Source organism: Sitophilus oryzae, unplaced genomic scaffold (genome assembly GCF_002938485.1).
Source record: "Sitophilus oryzae breed Bouriz unplaced genomic scaffold, Soryzae_2.0 scaffold_169_pilon_pilon, whole genome shotgun sequence".
NCBI classification, from domain to species: Eukaryota; Metazoa; Arthropoda; class Insecta; order Coleoptera; family Curculionidae; genus Sitophilus; species Sitophilus oryzae.
In genome coordinates, this window is record NW_022146390.1 from 1,618,453 (window position 1) to 1,638,343 (window position 19,891).

Here is a 19,891-nt window from a genome sequence, read left to right on the forward strand (position 1 = left end):
GTTAGCATCGTCAGCTGCAGCTGATGCTAACATGGTCAGTCGGGACTTAATAATCATGACCTCAGCGCTGTCGCAACTAGCTGTTTCAAGGACTGATACGTTTGAGACATGGTGGTACCCAATGACTAAAGAATATAAGGACATGTAACGCCCCTATACGGGCTGCAGCAGAATTTGTGACCTTTTTTTTTTGTTTTGGTGGCAAACAATGAGTTTCATTTGGTCACCAGCGACATTTTAGCGATTTTTAATAGTTTGGGTGTCGTAAACTTTGTATAAACTTTATTACAATGGTGATTAGTTGTTCAGCTTTCAAGTGTAAAAGCAGCAGCGATAAGAAAGAGCCAGGAGTTACGTTTCATAGGTAAATAAACAGTCCACTCCAACTTTTTAGCGTTTTCTTATTGAATTCGATAATTATTCTTCAATTTCAATTAACATCTATATGTACCTGATATGTGCTATACGTCGATACTAGTTTTGTACCTTTTGTTAACATTTTAATACGTTTTTTTTGTAATTAATTAGGATGATACACCATAGGCGTAGTCAAAACAATTATCAAAAAATATAAATATTGCTTCAAACAGCTAGGTTAAGAAAAATATGTGCCACGGCACTGTTTGGTGACATCGTCACAATTTGCTCTCGGGTGTTATTTGTCCTTGGATTCTTTAGTCATTGGTGGTACCAGTTGCTTCTTAATAGTTGTTTAAGATGTCTCTGTTACAACTTGTTTAATGCGTTCGACGATGCCGAATGTGCCGACGACACCCAGGTTTCGCTACCATATAACATGGTGAGGATTATTATTGCTCGGTACACTGCAAGTTTCGTTCTTGTGCCCAAGTCATGTTTGTTGAAAACCCTGTCCTTTAATTTCTAGAATGCTCTTGAGGCGCTGCTAATTTTATGCTGAATTTCAGAGTCGATATTGGCCTTTCCCGAAATCAAACTACCGAGGTAATTGAATTCCTCTACATAAATATTCCAATAGTTCTTCTCCGATTTTTGTAGCACTGTTATGATTTTCCTGGGAATGCACATGAAATTAGTTTTATCGTATATATGTTCAGCATTTCTTGTAATTGCTGTAGCGTTTTTGCAACGAACCGCATACTGATTTAATACCGTCCAACAATAATTATGAAGCAAAAAATAACTATTATATTCATCTGCCTGCTGTAATATAATTTTTATGTGTTCACACGGTGTATTCAAACCCAACGTGAAATAAATATTACAGCCGCCATAATAATTCTTAATTGTTCCCACATTTTTAACTGCGAATCTACACGATAATGGCTTTCAAATTTGACGGGAAATTGAATATATCCCAAAGTGGTGAACCGATACAAAGAAAAAACAATTGTAAAAAGCGGAAGTTAATTAGTGTCTGGGTTTTTAGCCCCGGCCCCGGCGTCAGCCGCTTAAGCAGGCAGCAGCGATCGCTGCAACAAAATGCATTTCACACGGCTTGATTTCCTGAACGCACACCGTAGGTAGTTATGAATCGAGCGGATATAAAACTCGTAACTGCGAGAAAAGTTTGTTGCACCACGGCTGGCTGGCTCCTTCAAGCGGCTCGACGTTAAACAGACACTTCTGTAAGGTGTAGTAAATAAACAGGGTGTTTCTACTAACTAATCAACTCATCCTTTGCTTTTTGTATGAAAAGAGAAATAAGAATTATTATTACAATTCTAGGCCACCGTCTAATTGTTACACCAGGGATTCTTCAGGAAAAAAGCGTCTCCAAACAACGAAATCGTAGAGCTGCCATGTCAGATCATAACCATCATCATTTTCAGCTTATTCTAGTATTTCTAATTATTGTTGTCTATTGTTGGCTATGTGGACCCAAGTTATCCCTGCTAATTTCCTAATATCATGATCCTATCTCAAGTTTTCTTCTAGGTCTCTTAATTTCTCATGGGTCCCATGCCAACCTGCATGCCTACTTATCAACCTCTAGAATAGCATATTATGCCCTTTTTGAGCCACATCTTCGTTATGCCCTTCCGTTCTGGGGTACTTGCTGCGCAACAAAATTTGATCGTATTTTCAGTCTTCAAAAGAGAGCAGTTCGATATTTATTGGGACTGAGCAGTAGAACTCACTGCCAAAATTTCTTTAAAAATTTCCAAATACTGACTCTTCCTTCTCTATTCATTTTTGAATCCGGTTGCTTAATCCGCAAGCACATATCTGCTATTCCCGAAAAGCCATCTCATAACTATCCCCTTAGGAATGCGGAGCACGATCTTTATCTGCCAACCCCGAGCTCAGAACTAGTTAAAGGTTCAATACTGTACAATGCCAAAAAAATGTACAATCATCTGCCTTTGAATATCAAATTGCTTTCATTCTTTCCCGCATTTCGCAAAGCTCTGAAATTGTACTTACTGGAGAGAGCCCTATATACGGTAAACGACATTTTTGTTGATGTTTAATCATGAACAATTTTGAATTTTCAAATTTTGATCATCTCACACACTGGTCAGAGGTCAAGTATTTAATATTTTATAACTCTTAAAATTATATCTATTTACTGCTTACTATGTATGTTCTTTTTGTAATTTTAATGACTTAATTTTTTTTGAATTGTATGATTTGTATTGTGTATTTTTTGTTGTTTGTATATTTTGTTGTGCTTTTGTTTGTTTTGTGAGTGCTTTGTCGATGAAGTTGTTTTGGCTCTTTGCACAATAAAGCGTTGTTTGTTGTTGTTTTGTTGCCGAAATTTATATGGTCCATCTGCTATCCATCCTTCTTGCCAGGGAGTCCTGCCCATTGCCGTTTGAGGGATTTAATACTGTGGATGACATTTATTACCTGAGTCTTTTTTTTTTCTTTTTTTTTAAATTTTTTTACGGTCTTTCTTGGTTATTCCCAGCATATTTTGTTCCATTGAGCGTTGTGTGACCTACAGATTTCTTATAATATCCGGTTTAAGTGTCCAGATTTCGCATGCATACGTTATGACTGGTAGTACACATAAGTAGTACACTGGGTCGAACTTGTTTTTTTACTTAAGATGAAGTGGCATTCCAAATTTGAATATGATTGAGTTTCTTCTGTAAGTACTCCATGCTAACTTAATTCTTCTGATGATTTCTGGTAGTAGAGATCCGAAACTGTCTATTAGTTGTCCCAAATATATATATTCTTCTACTATTTCCAGTGTTCTGTTATTTATTAGAATGTCTTTTCTGTCTAGTAGTTCGTTGTTCATTACTTTAGTTTTTGCTAAATTCATTTCGAGACTAACTTTATTGCTGGCTGTCATCAGATCAGCTCGTTAATTTTTGCTTGTATTTCTTCAGGACTATTGACAATTAGGACTATGTAATCATCGTAACTTAGATGGTTAAGATATTTTCCATCTATTTCGAATTCTTTGTTAGTTCAGTCCAGTTGACGAAAGATTTCTTCTAGTGTTGCTGGAAACAGCTTTGGGGATATCGCGCTTCCCTGTCTTACTCCTTTACCAGTTGGGATCTCTAGGGTTCTTTTATATTATATCATTACTCTTGCTTTGGTTTATTTGTATATATTGACGAGAGTTTTTATATAAGACCTCGGTATCCTCACTAATAGGAAAAAAGACTGTAAAATATAATCTAGAATTCTTCATCTAAGAATTTTCAATAAAATTCCAGTTAATATCAGCTTAAAGACATTTGCTTCGTGAAAGTATACCAATTTCTCTAAAAAGATTTTATTATTTACTCATAATTAATTAAAAAAAATCCAATTCTCAGTTGGTGAACCGAATGAATAAAGATTTAGAACATTTCCTCTTGTGTTTTTAAAAATTATCATCTTATCTTTTCTGGTTTATTTTTAAGTCATTTCTCTTGAGAGCTTTAATGATGCTCTGAAATAATTAAGAACTTAACGAACTAGTCTCCTTTTACATTTTTAATTTAAATTTTATTTACATTGTTTGGTAAGCAATAATTTTAAAATGTCCTTTGTTTTCCTTTAAGAAAAAATATATTTTTTGTGTGGATGAATGTTTCTAAAATTAGAACATTCGCTAAAAAAGTTATAGGGTTTTTAGTCTAGTTTTAAAACATTGATACTATAAAAAATGCTAACACTGTACTTTAGTACAGAAAGTTTCTTGTCCAATAATTTCTTTTTTTCCATAGCAACTGTTAAAATTGCCTTATATCTATCAAAAATCGTAGATAAAATAATACTTTAACCGCAAGGGTCGATTAAATAATACTTTAACAGCGAGGATAACTTAAAAACTTTATTTCTTCTCGCACGTTTTTTAATTGCTTCCATTTTGGAAATTTTCGTATTCCTTTTCATAAGTTATTTGGGATTTAAATGGAAGTAGTTTGGATATGGCGTTTTTTGCCTCAGCCTGAATATCTGTTGGTAATTTACTTATTTCGTTTTAAGCCATTTCTGGCTCCAATAAAATCAGCAATCGGCTCGAAAGAGAATTAAAAAATATTTACTCAAAACTGACAACTAAAGAGAGAGCTTTGTTTATTTGTCAAATTACATAGAAAACCAACGCCAACCCAGCACAATATTTTTTCTACTCGTAATAAATTCCTTGAAATAATAATTTCTGAATATTTTTTATGACGTAACTCGCTATGGAAAAAATATTGTTTTATACACGACGATAAAATTGCATTATCGTCTCCCGAGATTAATTCACTTGCGATTTCATCTTGTATAAAAAATAACTAAAATCTTCTCTAATAAATTTTAAACAAGTTCGTACAAAAATGATAAAGTATATTTAAAAAACTAATAACTGTCAACTAACCCAAATATGCAAATGTGTGCTGTCATTTAACTTAAGCAGATAAAATGTATATACATACGCTATGAATATTCAAAATACGCTAAATACACCTAGGATTACCAAAAAAAAATCCGGGATAACCAACATAAAAGCCTCTCCAGTAATAGAATGCATTATCCCTATGCTACGTATTAATTCCGGAAATATTTCAAATCTGTACCGACATGAAGCTGTAAAAAGCTACAATAAAAAAATTCATATAGAGGCATATAAAAGGCACTAATAAAAATCAGAAAATTTGTTGCATCAAGTGTTTTTTGGATATAAACTGTTGTTGCAAACAGATTTGCCAAGTTTTCGATTATTGCATTCTTTGTAAAATTAATTGTATCATTAAATCAAAAATGTATAAAACTGTTGTTGTGTTTTATAAATTTAATGCAGGATGATCCAGTCTTCCCAACAATAGAATAGTAATATTTAAACGTCTGTTTCACCACAAACGATATAAGCCAAAAATACTATGGGCATCTACGCCCCAGCATCTTTCAGGCAAAAATCTAGGCTATCAAAAGATCCGTCGGAAACTATCGGAAACAAGAAATAACCAAATAAATTCTACTCTTCTACTCTAAGTGCTAGCCCACCAAGTGATAAAAAATAATAAAAATCAAACAATTTAGCTAGAAAAGAACCAACACTCCACTATTTGCATGGACCAGAACCGTTCTGCATCCCAAAAAACCAATTTAAAGCTGAACTTAAAAACCTGGAAAACTCCATCCATAACCTGGAATGGAAGATCGGCGGTATTAACGTTTGTTTCGATGTCGGAACTCGGAATTGTGTGTAGACGACTTACCTCGCAGGGTGTTGTACTCGGTAGAGCAGTTTCCACGCTGCGATCTATTGCGAGACGCAGCCCTTGGCTTTGGGATTCATCTTGTCGAAAAAGAGACGAAACCCCAAAAGACGAGCAAGTAGGTCGACCGAGAAGTTGCTGAATGAGCTTTTTTCATAACCCTGGTGGATATTTATAGTAGATTGTTCGTATTTTCTGTTGCTATCGCCGGGTGAAATATATTCATTAATACCACATAGGTTTTCTAAATAGTTTTACGCAATTCTAGTGAGCTTCGCATTCCTTTATCGATCTTTGTTTGAAAACCAACATATATAATTAAATGTTGTGTCAAATTTTTCAAAATTTTCCACCCTAATATTTTGACTAAGTTTGATGTTTCATAACTTTTTAATTTGTAATCTGATTTTTATGATTATGGTATTAGTTTGTAGATAAATTTGTTGGCGTTATTTTTTATTATTTTAATGTCTTATATATTTCGGTTAGGTGGGTTGTCATTGATGAAAACTTCGTTTTTTGCAATAAATTCAAAACATCCTGTGGAAAACATGGGACGGACGTTTTGGATATAAAACATTGTCCTTTCATCTTAGATGTATTCCTCACATTTCATTTTTTGAATTATCATATTATATCTATTCTTTTATGAGCTACACATTTTTAAATAAAGTACTGATATTTTTACAATCTTGAAATTGTTGAAAATTGAGCTCTCAATGTCCACCGTTTCATTGAGGATGTCCTCCAAGAAGTTATTGTTTCATTTGCTCCTTTTATTGGAAATCAATTTGTGGTGATGCTTTTTTAACTTAATGACAGGCCCCACATTCAACGGGGTAACGAGTAGTTAACGAGTACCTAGATGAGGTTGGACTACCAATATTGGAATGGCCTCCTTGTTGTCCCGACCTGAATCCAATTGAACATTTGTGCGATGAACTTAAAAGATCTATTAGTCGTCGTCCTATTCCACCGCAAACTTTACAAGAACTATGGCTATCATTAACGGAGATTCCTCTGCTAGCGTCCGGATGCTAGCTAGAGCTCTTGTAAAAGGTTTTCTTGATCTTTGGCTTGTTATACATCAAGCTATAGATGAAGAAAGAATAGCTACCCTTATTCATTCGATACGACAAAACCTAAAGCTGTTATTGCCGCGAGAGGTGGACATACGCGCTATTAAAATTATTATAAAAGTATTGTTTTTGTCAATAAAATAATCTCTGAAATCAATACTTTACATAAAAAGTTGTATCTCATAGAAGAATAGAGGTAAAGGGATAATTCAAAAAATAAAATGTTAGGAATACATCTAAGATTACAGGAAACTGTTTCTTATCTAAAATGCCCGCATCATTTTTTCCACAGGGTGTTTTGAATTTGTTGCTAAAAACAACGTTTTGATTTTACCCCGGTATAAACCAAAAAAGAGCCATTAAAATAATAAAAAATAATGCCAATAAATTTATCTTCACACTGATATCATAATCATAAAAATCGGATTATAAAATAGAAAGTTATGAAACATGAAACAGTCAAATTTATAGAGTGGCGAAATTTTGTGTCGGGGAGGATAGAATATTTTTATCCACTCTTCAAGTCTCGGGTCATTAGAGAGATTACGACTCGAGAACTGCTCATAATAACAACCAGCCTCAATGTTGTCAACTATCAGTCCCCACTATTTATTTACCCCGCGTTGTCGCGAGGATATTATTAATGCTGCTATCATCGAGGGTCATTTCAACGGCTACCGCGACGCCGTTTTTTTTCTCTCTCTTTCCAAAACGTATAGTAAATTTTTCGCATCAAATTTTTCGACGAATCCTCGTACCACGAAAAGGAAAAAAACTGCTTCTTTAACCGTCATCGCCTGAAACGAAAATTACTACCGCGGTACAACCGGCTGGCGCGGACGCTCTCTCGCCCATTGAAAGCCATCTGTAGGTAGCCGGCCGGTGGCTGGCGATGGGTGCATTGCCGAAGAAAGGAAGAGGGTCGCCCCCTGGCAACGGCGAATGGGCATGGGTACCAGACCATCGCGAGCCCGGTACCGGCGGGCGAAGTTCGATTCAGTCTCGCGGCGGTACGCTCTGACGAAAGGATGGTGAGATTTTTTGCGGCAAAGATCGATGTTTGTCCGGTTTGTTGGTAAAGTTTTGACGGCGGTTTTTCCGTTAACGATATTGGAGTTTTTGTTTTGGATTATATTTGGTGAGTGGATAATGAAGGTGTAGGTATTCCGTGGGTAAGTACTACTTATATTAAAAATGTATGAAAAAATGTTTCTTTATTGATCTTTGCAATTAACAAAAACCGTTTGTATTTTGTTAATTGTAATAGTGACTTTATAATAATTATAGGTTTTTTTTGTTTGGTTCAAATGGAACTCAATTTAATCAAGTAAAAAGTCGAAGTTTCGAAACATACATTGTCTTCCTCAGGACTGTACTGTCCTTAATGAAGTTAAAGAAGCCTCAGGACTTACTGTTTTTGACAAAGAAAAGACTTTTAAAAGCAGGATAGTCCTGAGGAAATAGACAATATATTTATCGAAACTTGTCGAACTTTTTACTTAACTTTTATTAGTTTTATTGATAAATACTAGTTATACAGGGTGAATTTTAAATAAGTGCAAATATTTTTAGGACTAGTGGATCTCGATAAAAGGAACAAATTTTCTCTTTACGGTTATTCAAATAAGTCCAAAACAACCGAGATATTTTACTTGGAAAATAAAAAAAAATATATTTTTCCCTTAAATTTTGAAAACCACTGGGTTTCCTCCCCCCCCCCTGGTGTTTCCCACTTTTCTGGGTTTTGTAAATTGTGTGTGGGTCTAGTAAATTTAATCTACTACATATGTTGCCATGTTATGAAGATATTATGTTTATTAACTAAGAATTTAAAAAAATCAAAATTTTTTTTTTCGCGAAAAACCCTCATAGACGTGTTTCTAGGATCAAAATATAATGCCTCTAAAAACATTTGGACTTATTTAAGACTCACCCTGTATACACGAAGACCAGTGGTTTTTTCATTTATACCCTTGTTTATATTTTATACTAAGAAAGTTGGGCAAAGGAAACAACTTTCATTCATAAAAAAGCATGTCATTCATTAAAGATAATTCTACTGGGGATAAATAATATCTAATATTATAGTATGGGACGTTGATAGGGGTATGATAGTTTACTGTAACTAAGTGATTAACTATACAGGATGTCCACGGATCGTCTTTACATGAAAAAAAACATAAAATAAAAAACAATAATTATTAAAGTTTTTGTTTGTTCTAAAATAGTTAATTCCGTTTCTACGTTTTCACTACCGATTCAGAAAAGATACCATACGATAAAAATAAACGGCGTCAAAGACAGCTGGAGAATGACTATCGATGATAATTTTGGCGAGGTCAAGACCTAGACGTTATTTACTTGGCTCATACTATATCTACTTTACTCTTTAATGGCGCTTACTGCCAGTTCGCCTTAAAAAAGTTGGAATTTATTTTTATATTGAGTAAAAATTATTTGTAAATGGTGTTAGATTTTTTTAAATTCCAGAAAAGAAATTTTGAAATAGATTTGTTTGTCGTTTTTGGAAAGGGTATATCTTTTTTTAAAACGCCGTTTTTTTTTCAATCATACGGTACAATACTAAGGTTACTCTATGCAACAAAAACTTACGATTTTATCTTCCATTGGCTGACTGGACTTTTTATATTATTTTTAATAATATCATTTTTTTCGATCATACAGTATATTATGAAAATATGTTTCATTTTTTAGAAAAATAATCTCTGGTCAAATCAATTATTTTCCATTATTACTAATTACCGTATGATCAAAAAAAAACGGCGCCAGTGATCGCTGTGAAATGAAGATCGCTGTCATTTTATATGTAAAATTATATGGAGATTGTCATCGATTGTCAAAAATAACAAAAATTTATTCGAGTTATTCTCCCAAAAAATATATGATAATAATATAATATTCTCCCTTAAAAAATTAATAAAAAGTCTCCAAAAACGTTTAATTAATATTTCGTTTAGCGCTTCTTGCTTGATACTGGAAAATTATGTTATTTTTCGTTAAGTTCTTAAAATATAATAAACTGTTTTAATTTAAAATTAAAAAAGACTACGGGTCAATTAATGACGTCTAGGGCTTGACCTTGCCAAAATTATCATCGGTTGTCATTGTCCAGCCATCTTTGAGGCGGTTTTTTTTCGATCGTATGTTGTAAACGGTATTAGCTATTTTAAAATAAGCAAAATATTTTGCGAAGAATGCAATACATTGTTAAGATACGCTAAAATAAATTCGCAAATATGGTTTATAAATGGTACATTGATAACCGAAAATAAATATTCTAATATTTGATTGACCTTATAGGTATTAGTTATCACAAAAAGCCAAAAATTACCGTATCTCCCCTTGTTACCTAGAACTTCCGCTGGTACTAAGAAAAACTCTTTATAAACAAAAAACAAGGGAAAACTAAAAACATGTATTTCTATACCGGGTGCGTTTCAAAAGTGGCTCACCCCTATAACTTTTTTATTTTTTCAGTCAAAAAAACGAGATTTGGTAAATTAGTTTGTGACATAAATTAGGATTGATTGACGTGTTCAATTGTTTTCGGTCACTTCCTGTTTCACCGGAAATGACTACAACTTTTGATTTTTAAATGGCACCCTTGGTATTTTTTTACTTTATTCATCAGAAAATAACACTCTGAATAGAATGACATATGATATGTCAACTTTTGACATTTCGCATATGGTTTATTTGAAATTATAACTTGCAGTTCGTAACGAAAATTTGACTCGAAATACCAAGTGTGTGGTATTAAATTATTCTTAAAAAAATACTCTAATGAGCCACTCTCGTTCTATTTGAAAAAATTGAGATATGATTAAAAATACGATTTGTGCAATTTCTAACTGTTCAGGACAAGACACTAAAAAACATTATACGATCAAATCTATTTTTCCAAAGCTCCTTGATTAAGAATTAGTTTTTTTAACATAGCCATGACACCCTAAATTGAATTTTAAAATATTATTTTTTATTAAGCGAGAATGTCAAAAGTTGACATATGATATGTCATTCTATTCAGAATGTCATTTTCTATCGAATAAAGTAAAAAAATACCGAGGGTGCCATTTAAAAATCAAAAGTTGTAGTCATTTCCGGTGAAACAGGAAGTGACCAAAAACAATTGATTACGTGAATGAATCCTAATTTATGTCATATACTAACATACCGAATCTCATTTTTGTCTCTGAAAAAATAAAAAAGTTATAGGGGGTGAGCCACTTTTGAGGCGCACCCGGTATAGTAGGAAAACATATTTTATGGTGTACTTATTTAAACCCATTTTTCAATTACATATATTTTCTTTAATTATTGACCTTCGACTTTTCAGCAGGTCTTCGGTATAACCCAAACATTAACTAATAAAAATATAGTTTGTTCAACGAGAAAGTACATGTCAGTGATAGTCCTACCTGTCATTTTAATTCATATGTAAACTGTATTTTGTGTCAGTTCCTAAGCATTTTTTTGTCCGTTAAGCAAATTTGTTTATTAGTAAATCGTTTTTGTTGTTGGTCTGTTGGATTAGCAGCCAGTGTTTACAAAAAAATAGTTATTTCATATTGTAAATTTCCTTAGAGTGCAAGTGGCGAAATACCTATTATTATACAGGGTGAGTCTTAAATAGTGCAAATATTTTTAGGAGGAGTATATTTCGGCCCCAGAAACAAGATTATGAGGTTATTTTCGTATTTTTTGTATTTTAGTTAAAAAACACAATTTCTTGATTATATGGCAACATAGGTAGTAGATTAAATTTACAAGGAAGAAAATCCAGAAAAGATCCAATGGTTTTCAAAATTTTAGCAATTTTTTTTTAATTTTCCAAGTAAAATAACTCGGTTATTTTGGATTTATTTGAAAAACGGTAAAGAGAAAATATATTTCTTTTATCGAGATCTACCAGCCCTGAACATATTTGCAGTTATTTAAGACTCTGTATATCTCATTCATCTCATTCATTGTCACAAATTGTTATTCCTATATTAAATTCATGAAATCTTGTAAATAATAATAATTTTCATTTTCGTAAATTAAGTTTCCGTCTTAATTGTAAATTGGTGAATTTTAAAATGAAAAAGCAGATATCTGGATTTATATCTCTGATTTTATACTGATATTTCCAGAAAATAACGTATTGATACGGTATAATTTTATTTCCATCAATTTCACGTTAGTAAACATATAATACAAAAATTCTGACAATATGGTTTGAAAGAACACGTAAAAAGTATGAAAATTGCATCGCTAGAATGTTATATGAACAAATATGCAACCGAAACCGAAGTCGAATGTATTGTGTGCCATTTGGTCAAGTGCCAAGCGGCACAAAGCGGACATGACTCATATTTTTACCCCTTGATTGTGTTTGGTATTGTTCGTGTTACCCTCGTTTTCAAACGAATTGATTACGTCGACTGTACTACCTCCCTTAAAAATCAGTTGAGGCACAATATTAACCTGGTGTAGATTGTGTTGACTAATATATTTTTTATAAACTGAATTTATACAACCGGTAAGATTTTTATAATTTTATGTTTTAATAATTTTATGTATGTCAAGAAATATTATAAAAATATAGGTTGTGTGAGACTGAATAAATAATCGGTAAAATTAATAAAATTAATATATTTTTAATCGATAAAAATAAAAATTATTTAAAAAAAAATAAAAATATAAATTATTTTATCGATAAAATTAATAAATTAACAGAGTTTCAAAAATAATATTATAGTGATAAAATAAAAAGTATACAGAGATCATTATAGTTATATACAGGGTCTCCCAGGTTGAGCGTACATTAGAAATTTCTCGAGAACTATAATATCTAGATCGGAGATTTTTTGCACATCATTGTTTCACAACGAGATCTATCGATTGAAAATATTTTCAATATGGGGGCACTTCCGAAAATACCGGAAGTTGACCGCAACTTTCTTATTTTAAAGGAAAAAAACTGCCTGTCAATAAATTGTTATAGCCTAAACTTCAAATTTAGACATTAACACAGCCACTTTGACATAAAGAGAAAACATGTGGTTATGTATTTCAAAAACAAAATTGTTTGAATGACAGACAGATTCCATGACAGCTACGGCCAATATTATATGACATTCAAACAATTTAATTTTTGAATTAGATAGCGACATGTCTTCTCTTTATGCCACAGTGGCTGTAGTAATCACTAAATTTGACGTTTAGGTACAACCCCCCCCCCGTTTTTTGACAGGTAGTTTTTTTCCTCCAAAAATTTTAAATATTTTTTCTCAAAAACGTTAGGTATAAATTGTATATATGTTAGATATATAGTGCTTGATATCAAAATGGGGATGTACATTTAAAGTAAGAAAGTTGCTGTCACCTTCCAGTATTTCCGGAAGTGCCGCCATATTGAAAATATTTTTAATCGATAGATCTCGTTCTGAAACAATAATGTGCCAAAAATTTCCGGTCTAGCTCTTATTGTACTTCTCTAGAAACTTCTAATGCACTCTCAGCTTGGGACACCCTGTATCGATCTGGTCATCGAAACAGCGTGGTCTGGATTTTAACGTGTAAGACAGAGATCATACACAGCTTACTAGAAAATCAAATATATTAAAAAGAGATAAACGTTGGGTTGATCGATTTCTTCTACGCGGTATTACCGGATTTTGCATCAAAATTTCAAACCGCACAAGTAGGCGTTTATGAAAAATGTTGCATCTAGGGTTGGAACTTTATTTCTCACAATTAATTACTCGTTTTACTCCAGCTGTAATAGATTATATTTAGCTTAGATATATTATCTTTATTTCAGTAGTATACACATGTTAATCTCTGTCGCACGCATTAAAATACAGACCACGCAGATGAAGTGATCAGGGCCAGTCAGTGGCGTAGCAAGGCGGGGGCGCAGGGGTCGATCCGCGGCGTCCTTCCAAGTACCTGCGGGGCGACAACAAATTGTTATAAAGGCGGCGGATTGACTCTGTAGGGGCGGCAAACCTCTCCCCTAGAGGCTCTCCGCCACTGGCTCCCCTAACGCACGCTACGCCACTGTGGCCAGTATAAATAATTGTGTAAAGGTACAGAAAACTAATATTAATTTAAGATAAAAATGAGCTTATTTACATTCGTTCTGTATTTACAGTAAAAATGTCCCAAAAGCACTAACTTACTGAAATACGTTAATACATAAAAGCTTCAAAAAGCTCCTTACATACTGTAAATGCCAATAAATCTCCAATATATTGCCAAAATATTCAAATACACGAGTTTATCTTGAATTTAGTTATGTGCGTTGGACCAAATATGCATATCGATCTTTTCTTCCAAGCAAACGGACCCGATTTATTAAGCTCTAACAAATAACCGTTGGACGTAAACTGACCATTACTTGTAACTTACTGCCGACATTCAATCTTTCTTAAACCCCAGATTCATAGCCATCATCTATCGCAAACAATCTTAGAACGTAGACATAGAAATTATATGTTTTTTTTTGAAACTAAAAGAACTTAGGACCTTCTATTGTCTTTATATGATCTGATGGTCTGCAATATCTGACCTCAGTGTTCCACATCTTTGTACAGGGTGTCCCACTAAGAATAGATCTCGGAATGTATTAGTCGTAGGGCCAGCAGAAAAAAATATGTATAACTAAAGACGCCATGAGAAATTGCTGCAAATTATTTTCAAGCTTGTAGAACGGCCGCTAGAGGGCGAAACTGGTATGGAAAATAACAAAATGGAATTTTTAAGAAATTTTGACTAGATAAGAGGTACTATAAATAATAGCTTCATAATTTTCAGTAAATTTTGGATATTTTTTGTTAGAACCTTTTTCCCGAGGGGTCAACCGCGGCTAAAATTTTGTACACCATTGCCAAATTAATGCCAAAAATTGCCAACTAATGCCAACTAATGTCAAATAATGCCATCTATTGCCAAATAATGCCATCTATTGCCAAATAACGCCATCTATTGCCAAATAATGCCAACTACTGCCAATTAATTTCTTCGAAAAAATGCAATACCTGGGTCATGTGATGAGAGGTGGTAGATACGAAATACTGCGCCTCATAATAGAGGGCAAACTGCAAGGGAAAAGATCAGTAGGAAGACGCCAGAACTCATGGCTAAAAGATTTAAGGAGATGGTTTGAACGCTCGTCTGCTTCGAACCTGCCTTTCTACGGCTCCAACGTAATAGCAGCGTAAAGTCCTAACGCTTTAACCACGCGGCCACCGAGGACTTGAAAGATTCTATGTAAAATTCTTACTTAAAAGATAATGTTTAGTAAAAGTACTTTTTTATTTATAAACATTTATTTAATTCTGATTTTATATTTGTTCTTATAGCGGCAACATAGATACAGTATCTGTGAAAATTTCAACTGTCTAGCTATAACGGTTCATAAGATAGACCTTTGTGACACACGGGCGTACGGACGGACAGCGAAGTCTTAGTAATATAGGGTTCCCGTTTTTACCCTTTGGGTACGGAACCCTAAAAACGCTACTGAGAGTATCGAAATGTTAATATAATAATATTTTGATGTTTAAACTATGCTTTTATCAACAACAACAAATTCCAGTCATTAAGATTTTTTCTATTCAGATATAAACTCTCTTCTTCAATGGGTTCAAGCTTCTTACAGTTATTTTTTCGGATTTAAAAATCTAATATCCGTTTCTCGTTAGGCGTACCTACTTTTTAGCGATAAATATAATTGTTTCCTCCCAGCACATTTGCCTAATTAGACTGTGCCACTATTCGACAAAATCAGCGCGGGTTTGGCAAACAACCGTCTCCACATTTTCGAATCTCGAACTAGTTTTGCTGGCTGGAGGGTCTTAGGACCAAGGATGGGTAAAAGGTTTCTGGTTTATTACATTTTCTACCGTACGGGTGACGTGATTCTAACGCCCACAGAACTACCCTCTTACGGGTTTGTAAGTAAATTTAACATAGGATACTTGAAATACATATGAGTTTATATTAATATATGTTCTGTAATTTTCAGAGATGTATATGTTACAGTAAAAGTTGGAAATCAGTGATTGTTAACAATTACTAGTAAAACCTCACATTCACTGATTTGCTAAGACTACGCCAGTAAGAGTTCAACAGCTATTTTTGAAACCAACTTTTACTAGCATTCATATATATATATATATATATATATATATATATATATATATATATATATATATATATATATATATATATATATATATATATATATATATATATGTATATGTTACAGTATATAAGTTGGAAATCAGTGATTGTTAACATATATACTATATAAAACCTCACATTCATATATTTGCTAAGACTACGCCAGTAAGAGTTCAACAACATATTTTTGAAACCAACTTTTACTATATTCATATATATATATATATATATATATATATATATATATATATATATATATATATATATATATATATATATATATATATATATATATATATATATATATATATATATATATATATATATATATGCCAATAATAGGCAATATAAGGATAACATTAAATTGGGCTAAACGTTGGCAACGTTGACAGACATCTGGCGTAAATTCGCTTTGCTTTATTTTTGTGGTTATGTATAATTGTTTTGTTATCGTTGTAAAAGGTGCTGTGAGGTATTTTCCCTACGGAAGAAATTTTCTGTGAAAAATTAAGCTAAACTCGGCACTCGCAAGAACGTAATAGTGCTTATTTTTCATTTTTGCAATATAATGAAGTCATAGCAAAAGTTAAGCAGCAAGAGAAAAAGATATTAGGGAACCTAGTGACTATGAATTTATTAAACGTTTTTATATGCTTGAAGTAGCTTATATTGTTATTTTGTATAAGTTTTAATAAATACACCAAAAGAGAGTAAATTGTAATTTTAAGATATGTGGATCAGTTTGAATATTGAGGTGATTCAATATTCTTAAAAGATTTATTTGTTCTAACTTCTACCAACATTCTTCCTCACCACACTCGCCCTGTACAATAGAATAACTTTTACTGGCAACCTTCAGTAAATGTTATTTTTACTATAGTGAATGTTAGAAATTAGTAGGAAAAGTCGACAAATCTCTTTATAATACCACATTCACTCGTCCAATCCGTAAGTGCTAACATTTCCTAGTGAATGTTAACAATCACTGAATTTCCGACTTTCACTGTAACATATACACTTCTCAGAAAAGATCAGTATATTATGCAATAAGATTTTTAAAATTCATCCATTCTTACCTCTCTAAACCCCGTTTGCATCTAAAACTGCCATTATAGTGATTTGACAGTAAATTTTAATTAAATGGAAGATTTCTTAGAATACATATAAGTTAAGCACTTTAATTTCAAACGGTATTCATGCTGAGCAAACGTTTCTCTCTTCCAATCCTTATTTCAGATTTAGTTTTCTGGTGAAAAACAAACTCTAAAACTAATCACATTTTTGTAGATATGGGCTTCAAACCACAATATTCAACCATTTTTCGTTTTGAACTTTTGTTATTTGTAAAACCTGGTATAATAAATAAATCTGGTATTTTGCAGAAAGTATGATTTTTTAGGCACTAGAATTTAAAAGGAAATTAAATTATCTTTCTCTTATTTTTGAAATAATCTATACACATTATTATTCCAAATAATATGCAGGATTTTCTTCAGCGAGATTTATTCTTTAGTTACCACGCCTAATAACATATCTAATTGTCTATGAAATATCATAAATTGACAATTTTCATACATAATAAACAGTTATTTACTTCAAAGCTGTACTAAATTATATGAATTTATTACAGGCTCCACCCTGCATTAAATCGACGGAAGTTAGATCTTATGTCGCCGATCTGACAGCAAAATTCTTTCGGAATCTTAAATTATGATCGAGCATGAATAATGAAGAATGATGTAATCGGTTAATAAGACTACGCACAGGATGTCACAAAATTACAGCATTTTTTTTTCTATTTAACCGATAATTTTCTTTTTTAGTTAAACTTGATATTGCACTTTAGAAAGTTGTTTACTAATACCCTTGTATATATCTAATACTTACCTAGGTAATCCAGCGATGATCATAATCATGCAAATGTAAACATTACTGTATTCACTAAGACAAAATAGTTTTATGAGAAACTACCCTCCAACCTATTAGAAAATATTCTTTCAAAACAAAAATCTCATTGCTTTGTGTTGCTTCTCTATTTTTTGGTTGTTGTTGTTAACTGAGTTTACAATTCTTCTCCATTGCGTTCTATCGTGAGCTGCTTCTTGTCACTCATTCTGCATGTTAATCCCCTTTAAGTTTTCGTGGAAACTATCCTGTGTACCTTTTGAGTTGCCCACCCGGCCTCTTCTTACCGTCTACAAGCTCACCGCTCACCGTCAAGCAGAGATTTTCCTCCAACCAGAGAACCATCCCAACCCAACTAAATCAAATATAATAACGTTGATTGAAGAAATAAGAAGATGCGCAACTTTATGGGCGATTTCGTGGCACACCTGTCTGAGATGTAGCTGGCAATACGTCGCCGCTAGTCAACCTGTCCGAAATTTAATTTAGCTCTGCGCCGCTGCGCTCTGACAGTCGTTTACAGCGCAGCGGATAAAGAATACTGTACCGCAGTTCTGCTTTCAGTCGACAAAGTTGGTATTTGCCGGAGACAGTGTTGCCAGAACTACGGATTAATCCGTAAATTTACGGATTTTGGGTACGGTAGTTAATAATACGAATTTTCTATTATTAAACAATTTAATACAATATATGATTAAACAAGGAATGGCGTCAGAGTTGGCTGGGAAATGAACATCGCTGTTATTTCATATGTAAAATATTATGGTAAATGTCAAATAGTCATGATTTCCAAGCCATCTAAACGACTTTTTCGTTCATACGAAAAATTCAGTAACTATAAAGGAATTTATATTTTTGTTGGTTATTCTATCTTTAACACAAATACATTTTCAATACATAAACGAGGATTTTTCATTCAAAGATATTTTCGTCAAACGTATTACAGACCTTCACATTTTAATATGGCAACAATGTCGATTTCAGTTCCACGCCATCTTTGAAGGCATATACGCCTTCGCTAGCCGAATGAGAGAAAATGAGCATTTTCTGCGTTGGTCGCAGAACGAGTAGAGGCTCCACCGTACAGCACTTGAGACGTAAGGGAAAATCAAGTCAGCCTTGTCACGAATTTGCCCATTAGATTGCGATCCAAGTTTCAAGTCAAGTTCTAATTCGGTTTAAAGTACAGCGTTTATTTAACTGCATATACGGGGTAAATTACAATTTAGGTCGATTTTATTGATATTTAAAAATGTTTCCATACTAAAAACCTTACAGTCAATGAAACTCACCTTGTTTGTTTTCTAGAATCCGAAGATCATTTAATAAATACCACGCACCCTATAAAGCTCCCAAAACTTCATTTCAATAAAAACTATCACTCTCCATGGAGCCCTCGGTGTCGTAGGAGAGGCGCCACTCTATATGGAAAGAAAAACAATATAAATTTATTGAGAGGTTATACTAATATAAATTTCTAATGATGTAAATAAAAGAGAAAATAGGTAAATTTTCAAAAGTTTTATAATAAAAATATATTAAAGAATTCCCTCAAGTGCAATAAATTTCAAAACTTTTTGCATTTCCAGCAAAAATCATGCAACTATAAAAGCGAGACTTGCCTGCAATTTTTAAAGACGTATGTCTAGTCTATAAGGACAACATTTTATTTGGACATCTGGAAAGTTCGCAAACTTTTCGTATTATTCGAGATAATGTCGTCATCGTGTTAAAAACTTCTGGAAAGATCAACAAAATTCTGAAAAATAAATATAACATACAATTTTTTGGTGTTCTTTTAATTTTAGCTAGCAAAAGTAATAGCGGTACTTCTTTATTACCTATACTATATTTGTCTCTGTTATACTCGTACTTAATAAAATTTAAATAATGATGAAAACTAAATATTTTATGTTTATAATATATTTCCGGTTTTGAATTTTCAACACGTAATTCTTTAATTCGAATTATGCTATTTCTAATAGCATTTCCGCTTTTTCAGCATTCATATTTTATTATTTTAATTATAAATAAATTACTTTATATATGCGACGTTATTGATTTTATAGTTAATTA

General features: G+C 32.7%; 1 protein-coding gene across 1 annotated transcript in view; it reads left to right on the forward strand.

Annotated features, from left to right (window-relative positions):
* The first annotated feature begins 7,577 nt into the window (after window positions 1-7,577).
* LOC115881101 (MOXD1 homolog 1) overlaps window positions 7,578-19,891 on the forward strand; it is a 91,791-nt gene continuing 79,477 nt past the window's right edge. The window contains exon 1 of the mRNA XM_030898476.1: window positions 7,578-7,890. The gene's annotated coding sequence lies outside the window, so the exon portion shown is untranslated. The remainder of the gene's footprint in view (window positions 7,891-19,891) is intronic.